This window comes from Formica exsecta, unplaced genomic scaffold (assembly GCF_003651465.1).
Source record: "Formica exsecta isolate Colony F162 unplaced genomic scaffold, ASM365146v1 scaffold338, whole genome shotgun sequence".
Classification (NCBI taxonomy): Eukaryota; Metazoa; Arthropoda; class Insecta; order Hymenoptera; family Formicidae; genus Formica; species Formica exsecta.
In genome coordinates, this window is record NW_021850634.1 from 29,896 (window position 1) to 42,031 (window position 12,136).

The window sequence follows — 12,136 nt, forward strand, 5'->3', positions numbered from 1 at the left end:
TTACCCCAAGAAGCTCATATTATCGAATATTTTTGAATTATCTATACGCGAATTATGGAACTTTAAAAATGCAAAATCCCAAATCGCACTAGTGTGGTTAGTACGTATACTGAGTAGATGTGTGGTTACTGCGGGTTAAATATTTTTTATAATCAAATATATAAGATTTGTCTCATTTATGGGTTTCATTCATTTAATTCACAAACTATGTTTGCATTATTTAATAAATGTAACTTTAATATTTTTTTCAGATCTTTTCAATTTTCATCTTTAAGGAATTGATAAACTACGCTAAAATCTTTATTTGAGAATCCACGAGCAATGATTGCTTTATAAATCTGATGTGCTAGAGAACCGAGAGGAATCGGAGCTTGTGTTCTGATTGCAGCAGATTGAGCTAATCCCAAATCTTTGGCCATCAATGTTGTGCCAAAACCATCCTAGATTGGTTAACTTATTATTTTCTTTATTTATTATTAATTATTTATGTATTTTTTTTTGTTTAAAGTATAAATAAAATTAATTGTCGATAATCATACAATTTATAATAAGTAAGAAAAATAAAACGATTATTTTCTATAATAAAATTACTCATCTAAAAAAAAATAAATTATAAGTATTATTAATCTCATAATAAAAATTTTGCGATATTATTTTAATTTTTTCTATTGGTTCCATTTCTATAAATCTGCACACTATAAAAAAGACGAATCACGAATAAATTTCCATAATTGATTACCTCGTAATTCTTCGATTTGGGAATATTAGGTAGGATTCCTGGGACTGGATTGTAGAGATCAGAAGACCAGCATCTTCCCGAGCTGGAATTTACGATGTTTGCTAGCACCTTGGCATCCAAGTCCAGTCTAAAACATAAAAAGCGCATACAGACTAACATTAGAGAATTAAAGCGACTAAATAAACATCCCGCTTGTTTCTCACTTTTGTCCAAGATTGAATGCCTCTACAGTACCGATCATACTCTAATAGCTAATAGCTTGTTATTACATAACTTAGCGGCTTGACCCATGCCCACATCGCCGCAATAATCGATTTTGGATCCCATAATCTTGAGTATAGATTAAATTCAAAATCTGTACTCGAACCATCAACCATGAAAGTTAAGGTACCGTCCCTGGCTGCATTTACACCTAGTATGACATTCATACAATTTAATATTAAATCGTTTTTCATATTTCCGTATCTCAAACTTATTACAATCCTGTTTATGTTTATTGGTCATTTAAATTTATTGGCGCAATAAAATCGGTAAACCTGCATAAAAGAGGAATCCCCTCGTATGACCTTGACCTTGACATATGTTATCAAGGTCATGACCCTGAACAACATACAAAAGGTTTTGGCCGTCCGTCATTATTAATTAAAAAGTTATTAACAAAAAGATATGAAAAATATAGCAGTTATTTTGAGTATTAAAAGGCATAAACAATTAATATGTACGTGGAAATAGTATATGTATGAACGAAGGAAAATCATTAGCAGTGAATCGTTGATATATTGAACAGTTTTTTTGTTAAAGCAGAAAATAATTTATTGATTTAATGGTAAAACTTAAGATTAAGAGCGGCCTCACCGATTTCAATGATCTTGGCATATGTTGTCAAGGACATAATTCTGAATAACTTTTTCTTTTAATTTAATCGTCGCTCGTTGTTTACTACAAAGTTATGAACAATTAAAGATAGTGACTGACTAATGCTTAGGACATAAAACTGCGCACATTTTCGCATGACGCGCACACACACACACACACGGGGGAGTGCAAGGGGGGCCTTCGGCCCCCCCTCCCGCACACACCCCGCCGGTAGGCAGGATGGACCTCGCTTTACAACTTACAAAGTACATGCTACATTGTAAAGCAAGGTCCACCCTGCCTACCGGCAATGTGGGTGCGGGAAAGGGGCCAAAGGCCCCCCTTGCACTCCCCAATGTGTGTGTGTGCGTGCGCGCGCGCGTGTTTCCTGTCCATGCATGTACTTTGGTATATTTCAAACTTTTTTGTTAATAACCTTTTAACGGATCGTGACCGCAACTTATTTCAAGGTCAAGGTGATTCAGGACGATGACCTCGACAACATATGTCAAGGTCAAGGTCATACGAGGGGGGTCTCCTTTTATGCAGGTTTACCGAGAAAAAAGATAAATATGGATTGCTACAAATAATATAAAATAGACTTCATTGCGCCAGTAAATTTATTTGTAAAAATCTATATTTATCTTTTTTTCTTTGTAAAAATTAGTACATTTTGACAAACAAAAAAAGATAAATAGATTTTTACAAATATTATAAAAAAATAACTATAGATTAATATGTTTTTTAATAACATAATCGTCAAATTTATATAATTAAATGTTTAAATCTCCTTCTTCGAAGAAAATCAACAATTCCTATAAAAAATTTAAAAAATTTACTAAACCAATGAATCATTTAAAATACAATTTAATTTTTTAACCAGATAAATCATCCTTAATATCCACACCACAAATAGCATTTATATTATGTTCATATTGGTTGAATGTTGAATCTAATTTTTTTTTTATTTTTGATCTTAAAACATTTATTTTATCTCTCTGGTGGAATAAGTGATCCAGCGAATTATAATTATATTTTTTTTTATTTATCCTTATGTTTTATTCAATTAATTAATCTGTGACAAATCTCCCGACACGGGAGTGTCGATAAATCTTAAATTATGTTTTTGAGCCTGCAATGCGACCGATTGAAACACCGATGGATCCACAGTGCTGCTATCAATTAGTAAAACGTTCTTCTTTGCTGCACTAAAAAGAAATTAATGATGAGAAGAAACTAATTAACAAAAATTAAAATATGTAATACATATTATTTAACAAATTTTATGATTTCAAAAATATTTTTGTACCTTATGGAAATTAATTTTACTTGAGTACACCGTTTTCGCCGGTGTAAATATCGAGGACATGCTGATTTGAAGGCAACATCGAGATGATAACTTCAACTTCATTTGACATTTCAGCCACGTTTGGTGCGCTACTTGCACCCGCTTCCACTAAATTCGTCACTGCCGATTTGTTCAAGTCATATACAGTGAGCTTGTAACTCTAATAAAATAAGAGAGTTAATTATTTATAAAAAGTTTTTTTTTAATTTAATGAAGGAATAGTTTATTGAACGTAATTTTATTACTGACTTTCTTCAACAAATTTTTCGCCATATGACCGCCCATGTTGCCCAATCCGATGAATCCAATTTTTGAATAGCGTTTTGCTTTTAAATCAGCATTAGAAAACACATTAATGCTGAACCAAGTGTAGTAACTGTGGCGGCCTACAGCAACCACAAAATTACTGCAGCACGATATTCGCGAAATATTAGCGTTTCTCGCAAGCGCTCGCCCGTCCGCGCGTAGTGCGGGAGGCGCCGCTAGTCGGCGCAAGGCGCTCGGGCCAACATGGAAGTGGAAAGCAGTCCGGCGGGCATATAGCGCGTCCGCGCGTAATTGCGGGCAGTACCGCTAGGCGGCGCAAGGCGCCCGGGTCAACCTGCAAGTGGAAAGCCGTCCGGCCGGAATATAGGTCAGATCCCCTGCGGAGAAAGCATGAAAAAAGTTATTGGCGCCAGACGCCTCACTTTCCAGCGCAAGTCGCTAAAAACCTTTAAACGTTGGACAAACGACACGGCGCCAGCCGCCGCAAAAACTCTCCAAGGCGCCATAAATAGAAAGCGCCAGCACGCTGCCCACGGTGGCCGAAATCGCCCTCCGGCGCAAGACTCGCCCAACGCCGCTGCATTTCACCTCGGCCAAGCGGAGAAGAGTCGGCGCACGATTGCCTCCGGCATCAGGCGCTCGGTCGTCCCCAGCATCCGGCGCTCGGTCGCCGAGGACAACTGGCGTACAATTGCCGGATCCACCAAGCGCTCAACCGCTGCATCCTCTGGGCACGATAGACCTGACCCTCGGCGCCAGTTCACCACCTGCCAGGGACGAACCACCGGCTCCAGGAGCCCCGCTACCGAAGAAGAAGAAGACCACCATGAAGGAGAGCATCGCCACGCAGACGAGTCTTCACAAAATTTGCATCGACGCGGCGACAAATAAAGAGACGAGGAGGAAGGGCACGCAAGGTGCTGCTAAATAACAACCACCAAATGTGCAATCGAAATTACAATAAAGAGAATCGTCATAGTTGTAAGAAGTAAAGGAAAAAACAAATAAATTATATTTTTATGATAATCAACACATTCATTTCTCTACCTACAACTTTGGGTTAAGAACTGCGTAAAACGAACTAGCATATAAACTACGCGTATAACCGCGCACCACACGCAGCAACCATAAATTGGTGACCCCGACGTGATCGGAAAAGGTAGAAACCATGAATGCGGACGAAGAAAATATCGTAAATAAGCTCGCAATAAAAATACCGCCATTCTGGAATAATGAACCCGAGTTATGGTTCGCCCAGTTGGAAGGGCAATTCATACTTAGTGCTATTGGACGGAAAAACAAACCTCCACACTAAAGGTACAGCAGAAATAGGGGTGACATAATCCATGAAAGTTTTGGCAGTTGAGAACAGTACCACCGGATTCTGGCAGAATTTCCCGACATTACAAAGGCTACTGCCAGGATGCGCACAGTGAAGCACAACACGGTACACCTTATCAAGACAACCGACGGCCCTCCGGAAGCATGTCGTCCACGTAGATTGGCCCCCGATAAACTCCAGGCCGCCAAAGCAGAATTCAATTTTCTTTTACAGGAAGGGGTTATCCAGGTATCAAAGAGCCCATGGTCAACCCCCTTGCATATGGTGCCAAAGAAAGTGGATACATGGAGACCGTGTGGAGACTTCAGAAGACTAAATGCCAGAACAATACCGGATCGCTATCCGATACCTCATATAGAGGATTTTTCCCAGACTCTCCATAACAAGAAGGTCTTCTCAACCTTAGATCTGGTTCGGCCATATAATCAGAAACCGGTACATCCTGACGATGTACCAAAGATAGCCATTACTACTCCCTTTGGCCTTTTTGAATTCTTATTTATGCCATTCGGTTTACGCAATGCGGCACAAACGTTCCAGCGTTTTATCAACGAGATCACGAACGACTTGGAATTCTGTTACGCATACATAGACGACATCTTAGTTGCGTCCAACGATGAACAGGAACACGAGAAGCATCTACGCAAACTTTTCAGACGATTGGAAGAAAATGGAATATTATTGAGCCCGGCTAAATGTGTTTTCGGGGCCAGTCAAGTGCTCTTTTTTGGTTATGAGCTTTCAGAGAAGGGAACACGACCTCCACCCGAAAGAATAAAAGCAATTAAAAATTTTCCCAAACCAGAGAATGTTCAACAATTCCGACAGTATATGGGGACATTGAATTTCTACCGCAGATTTATTCTCAGTGCTGCAAAAGAACAGGTCCTGCTAAATGGCCTACTCAGCGGCTCAAAAATAAAAAAGAAGGCACCGATTACGTGGAACGCTGAACTGGAAGAAGCTTTCGTCAGAAGTAAAGACAGTCTAGCCCGAGCAACACTGCTAGCACATCTCAAACCAAAGACACACATAACTCTGACAACTGATGCATCTGACAAAACCATAGGGGCAGTAATACAACAACGTGACGGAGAAGATTGGCAACCACTAGCCTTCTTCAGCAAAAAACTCAATCCGGCACAGCAAAAATACAACCCGTACGACAAAGAGCTCTTGGCGATCTATGCCGCAATTAAGCACTATCGCCACATGCTCGAAGGAAGATTTTTCACGGTATTTACGGATCACAAGCCTATAACATACGCCTTCCAGCAAGATCTATTGCATAGCTCTCCCTGGCAAGCGAGACACTTACAGTATATCGAACAATTCACTACCGATATCCGCCATATCTCCGGTAAAGACAACACCGTCGCTGATGCTTTGTCGAGAATTGAAGAAATCCAAGCCGCGATAAATTTGGAAGATTTGACAAAAGCACAAGAGGAAGATACCGAAGTTCAAGGAATGTTAGACGGGAACTCTTCGCTCGAACTCCAGAAAATGCAAATACCTGGAACAAACGCCAAGCTGTATTGCGATGTCTCGACACCGGTTGCACGTCCCTTTGTTACTAAACAATTCAGAAAGCAAGTTTTCCAATCTTTGCATAGCCTCTCGCATCCAGGAACCAAAGCGACAGCTAAATTGGTGGCAGAACACTATGTCTGGCCAAGGATTAAGGCGGATTGCCACCAATGGGTAAGAGCCTGCATCAGTTGCCAGAAAACAAAGGTTCACAAGCATAATCATGCACCGGTGGGTAAATTCATAGGCCCAACGAAACGATTCGAATATACACATAGAGTTGGTAGTACCACTACCTCTCTCAAGAGGCTACAGATATTGCCTCACGGTAATCGATCGTTTCACAAGATGGCCTGAAGCTATACCGATGACAGATATAACAGCGGAAGCAACGGCTCGAAATCTATTAACGCATTGGATCGCAAGATTCGGCACACCGGTTTGAATTACAACAGATCAAGGAAGACAGTTTGAGGCTGACCTATTTCGACAATTAACCAAGTTGATAGGTACAGCGCACATTCACACGACAGCCTACTATCCTGCAGCCAATGGCATGGTTAAGCGCCTCCATCCCCAAATGAAAACGGCTATCAAATGCTACGCAACAGAGGCATGGACCGACGTTTTGCCCATAGTCATGATTGGAATCAGAGCAGCCTTTAAAGAAGATCTCCGCGCAACACCAGCTGAGTTGGTATATGGAAAGGCACTAAGACATCCAGGCGAATTCCTACAAGAAACGCAGAAAACAACGGGCCACACGAACGATTTCTTATCGAAACTAAAAAAAGCAATGAGAGACTTACGACCACAACCAATTAGAAGGCATGGAACCCCTGCTACCTTTCAATATAAGGACTTGAAGAGCTCGACGCATGTATTCCTCAGACACGACGCGTCTACCCGAGCCTTACAGCCAACTTATGATGGTTCGTAGGAAGTTCTCGATAAAACAGAGAAAGTCTACAAACTACGGATTAACGGAAAAACCGTCCACTTATCTACAGACCGGCTAAAACCTGCGTACATGTTGGCGGACTCGGAACCGACACCAATACCAAAGCAGCCTGAAAAGCAGAAAGACCCAACACCTATGGAAACAAAGACAAGGAGTGGCAGAGTGTCACGCAAAACTGTACGTTTCCAGTCACGGGACTAAAAGACAACGAAGGGGGTAATGTGGCGGCCTATAGCAACCACAAAATTACGGCAACACGATATTCGCGAAATATTAGCGTTTCTCGCAAGCGCTCGCCCGTCCGCGCGTAGTGCGGGAAGCGCCGCTAGTCGGCGCAAGGCGCTCGGGCCAACATAGAAGTGGAAAACAGTCCGGCGGGCATATAGCGCGTCCGCGCGTAATTGCGGGCAGCACCGCTAGGCGGCGCAAGGCGCCCGGGCCAACCTGCAAGTGGAAAGCCGTCCGGCCGGAATATAGGTCAGACCCCCTGCGGAGAAAGCACGAAGAAAGTTATTTGCGCCAGATGCCTCACTTTCCAGCGCAAGTCGCTAAAAACCTTTAAACGTTGGACAAACGACACGGCGCCAGCCACCGCAAAAACTCTCCAAGACGCTACGAATAGAAAGCGCCAGCACGCTGCCCACGGTGGCCGAAATCGCCCTCCGGCGCAAGACTCGCTCAACGCCGCTGCATTTCACCTCGGCCAAGGGGAGAGGAGTCGACGCTCGGTCGCCTCCAGCATCCGACGCTCGGTCGTCAAGGACAACCGGCGTACAATTGCCGGATCCCTCAGGCGCTCGCTCGCCCCCAGCATCCGGCGCTCGGTCGCCGAGGACAACCGGCGTACAATCAGTGTTGTTGTTCGGGCCGGGTTTTCTCGCGCATGCGTGGTAGATGGCAGCCGAAGCAGCGGTGTATATAAGAGGAGTAGTGTTTGGGCGTGAAAGTCTTGGCGGACTCGGCAATAAGGACAGGCTAGGTTAAGGTGAGTAGATAAGTATATTTATAAATAATGCATGCGCAAAGAAAAGGAGCAATTAAACGACCAAAAGTTAGAGACTTTCAAAATGCATGGCTGCATGAGGATAATTTTAAAGGATGGTTAGCTCCTCATCATGTAGAAAATAAAGCTTTATGTACTGCATGTAATAAGACCATCAGATGTTGTAAGACAGATTTAGTTCAACATTCGCAAACGGTCAAACATAATAAAAACATTAATAATAATAATAATAACGCAGTTGATAACGTTGAAGATATATTATCATATAAAGATAAAGTCAAACGTGCAGAAATTAAATTAGCAGCATTTTTTGCCGAACATAATGTAGCTTTTTATACCGCAGATCATTTGATTCCATTATTGAAAGATATTTGTATAGATCCTAAAATTGTACAAGATATGTCACTGGGCCGATTAAAATGCGCGAATATTGTTAAAAATGTTATCGCTAAAAGAGAAAATAAAAAACTTATTATGAATTTACGAATTTGCAAATGTTCTATTTTAATTGATGAGAGTACCGATATATCAGATACGAAATTAATGTGTATCCTTGTTCGCTATGTTTCACCTTCAAATAAAAAAGTCGTAACGCAATTATTAGATTTAGTTTCATTAAACGCTACAGATTGTTCCGCGAGCAAACTTTTCGAAACATTTAAAAACCTTTTAGACGAAAAAGAAATCCCTATAACAAATATTGTTGGAATGGCATGTGATAATGCATCAGTTATGACTGGATGCAATAATTCTTTTATATATCGTTTAAAATTAGAAGTACCGGGATTAATAACATTAAATTGTATATGCCATTCTTCCGCGCTTGTAGCTAGTAAATCTTGCGAAACATTACCTTCGTCATGTGAAAATTTAATTAGAGGGGTTTCTACTTTCATTTCCAGCAGTGCAAAGAGATGTGCAATTTTAGGTGAATTCCAAGATTTTTTCAATGTGGAAAGACATAAATTATTAAAATTGTCAAATACTAGATGGCTTGTTTTACAAAAGTGCGTTGTTAGATTACTTGAAAATTGGGATGTTTTGAAAAATTATTTTACTTTAGCAGTTGTCGAAGATAAAACTAAATCTGCGGAAATAATTTTAACAAAATCAAACGATAATTCAATTAAAGCCTATTTATTATTTTTAAAATATGCATTAAATTTTTAAAATAATTTTAACGCTTTGTTTCAATCGCGTGAGATTTTAATTCATAAATTATTTGAAAGTAGCCAACAATTGATACGACAATTAATACAAAATTTTTTGATTTCTAATGCAATTAAGAATATTTCATCTTTAGATATTGATAATGAAGAAAATATACAGCCTGTAGAAAATATATATGTTGGACCTGAATGTGAGAACTTTTTGAACACCTTATCTCCAGAATGCAGTCAACAAATAAAGCTAAAATGTCTAGATTTTTATAAAACAGCAACTCGGCAAATGTTAAAACGTTTACCATATAATAATACTCTTTTTGAACAATTATCTTTTTTAGAACCTAAGTATGCTTTATATGATGAAGGTCGAGTTAAAATTAAAGATTTAACTCATATATTGTTAATCAAATAAAATTTATTAATATTGATATTACTAAATTAGCTTTCGAATGGAGAATTTTACCGTCTATTTTTGATGAAGAACAAAAAAAGGAATTAGCTTCTTTAGAAATTGATGAAATGTGGAAAAAAAATGTAGAATATAAAGATTTTAATGATGAAAAAGTGTTTATAAATTTAGATTTATTTTATTACTTTTATATATTTTATTTTGCATAAAGTACAATTAGACATCTAGTCAATGTTGTTTTTGTTTTTATTGTATCTTTATTATTGTTTTGTTTTTTACAGAGAAGACCAAGGCCCGGCTACAGGCGCTATTCGGCGATAGCCTGCCAAAATCCATCACCGGGCATTCCGGCTCGGGAGTCAGGAGGGACCGACCGATCACGCCAGATATTGGACGACCACGGAGTACCACGCCTCCGATTCAGTGGTATCCTCCACCTCTAATTTCGCCCCTGCGAAGGACACCCATGAAGGGGAGCATCGCCACGCAGACGAGCCCTCACAAAATCTGCATCGACGCGGCGACACAAATAAAGAGACGAGGAGGAAGGGCACGCAAGGTGCTGCTAAATAACAACTACCAAATGTGCAATCGAAATTACAATAAAGAGTATCGTCATAATTGTAAGAAGTAAAGGGAGAAACAAATAAATTATATTTTTATAATAATCAACACATTCATTTCTCTACCTACAACTTTGGGTTAAGAATTGCGTAAAACGAACTAGCATATAAACTACGCGTATAACCGCGCACCACACGCTGTAACCCATACTAACCATTACAAATAAGTTGCTATATTCGATATATAAATATTCAAATTTTCGCAATTTAATGTTTCAAGTCTTTAACTAGAATGACTAAGAAAGCTAATAGCTATTTAAAACAATATTTTCGAACATCTTATATTTATATGAATCGTAAAGAGATATAATAACATAATCAATGAACAAAAGAGGACTTTGGCCTTTTTGTTCACAATCCCCAAGTTTTCTTCGCTCTCAAGTTTATATAAATATAGTTCATAGTGTTGAGATACACAACGATGCTTAAATTTGATTAAAATGATCGGTTCTGATGTTAAACATATTTTTGAGAGAAACTCCACTTGATACAATAGCTTTATTAAAAGCAATTTAAAAGATTAATTTTCGAACAAAACTAGAATGTTTAAAGAATTAAATGATCAAATTACCTGCTGCCGCCATGAAAATGATAGATGATCTTGTTAATGTTATACAAATATTCATTTTAGATACTTATTGCCAGAGTCATAAATTGAGAAAAAATGCTAATTTCTATATCAATCAATTTTTAAATATCACTTAAATATTTACAAAACCTGTTTTTCGCAATACATGTGTTCATTATCAGTAGTATACAAAGGGGTACGTTCTGGGCCACATTTTTTTCTCCACCAAAATCAACTAAAAAACATCAAAATCACACATAAAAGCAACAAAATTAAAAAAAAAAGACAACCAAGGGCGTCCTTCGGACTTAGCGTCCTTCGGACTTAGCGTCCTTCGGACTTAGCGTCCTTCGGACTTAGCGTCCTTCGGACTTAGCGTCCTTCGGACTTAGCGTCCTTCGGACTTAGCGTCCTTCGGACTTAGCGTCCTTCGGACTTAGCGTCCTTCGGACTTAGCGTCCTTCGGACTTAGCGTCCTTCGGACTTAGCGTCCTTCGGACTTAGCGTCCTTCGGACTTAGCGTCCTTCGGACTTAGCGTCCTTCGGACTTAGCGTCCTTCGGACTTAGCGTCCTTCGGACTTAGCGTCCTTCGGACTTAGCGTCCTTCGGACTTAGCGTCCTTCGGACTTAGCGTCCTTCGGACTTAGCGTCCTTCGGACTTAGCGTCCTTCGGACTTAGCGTCCTTCGGACTTAGCGTCCTTCGGACTTAGCGTCCTTCGGACTTAGCGTCCTTCGGACTTAGCGTCCTTCGGACTTAGCGTCCTTCGGACTTAGCGTCCTTCGGACTTAGCGTCCTTCGGACTTAGCGTCCTTCGGACTTAGCGTCCTTCGGACTTAGCGTCCTTCGGACTTAGCGTCCTTCGGACTTAGCGTCCTTCGGACTTAGCGTCCTTCGGACTTAGCGTCCTTCGGACTTAGCGTCCTTCGGACTTAGCGTCCTTCGGACTTAGCGTCCTTCGGACTTAGCGTCCTTCGGACTTAGCGTCCTTCGGACTTAGCGTCCTTCGGACTTAGCGTCCTTCGGACTTAGCGTCCTTCGGACTTAGCGTCCTTCGGACTTAGCGTCCTTCGGACTTAGCGTCCTTCGGACTTAGCGTCCTTCGGACTTAGCGTCCTTCGGACTTAGCGTCCTTCGGACTTAGCGTCCTTCGGACTTAGCGTCCTTCGGACTTAGCGTCCTTCGGACTTAGCGTCCTTCGGACTTAGCGTCCTTCGGACTTAGCGTCCTTCGGACTTAGCGTCCCTTGGACTAAGCGTCCCTTGGACTAAGCCTTTCAGGCGTCTTTCTGGCGCTTGACCTAAATTAAAAAGAAGAACTTTCAA

General features: G+C 40.5%; 1 pseudogene; it reads right to left on the minus strand.

Annotated features, from left to right (window-relative positions):
* Positions 1-257: 257 nt before the first annotated feature.
* LOC115238436 lies at positions 258-10,987 on the minus strand (annotated as a pseudogene).
* Positions 10,988-12,136: the final 1,149 nt, after the last annotated feature.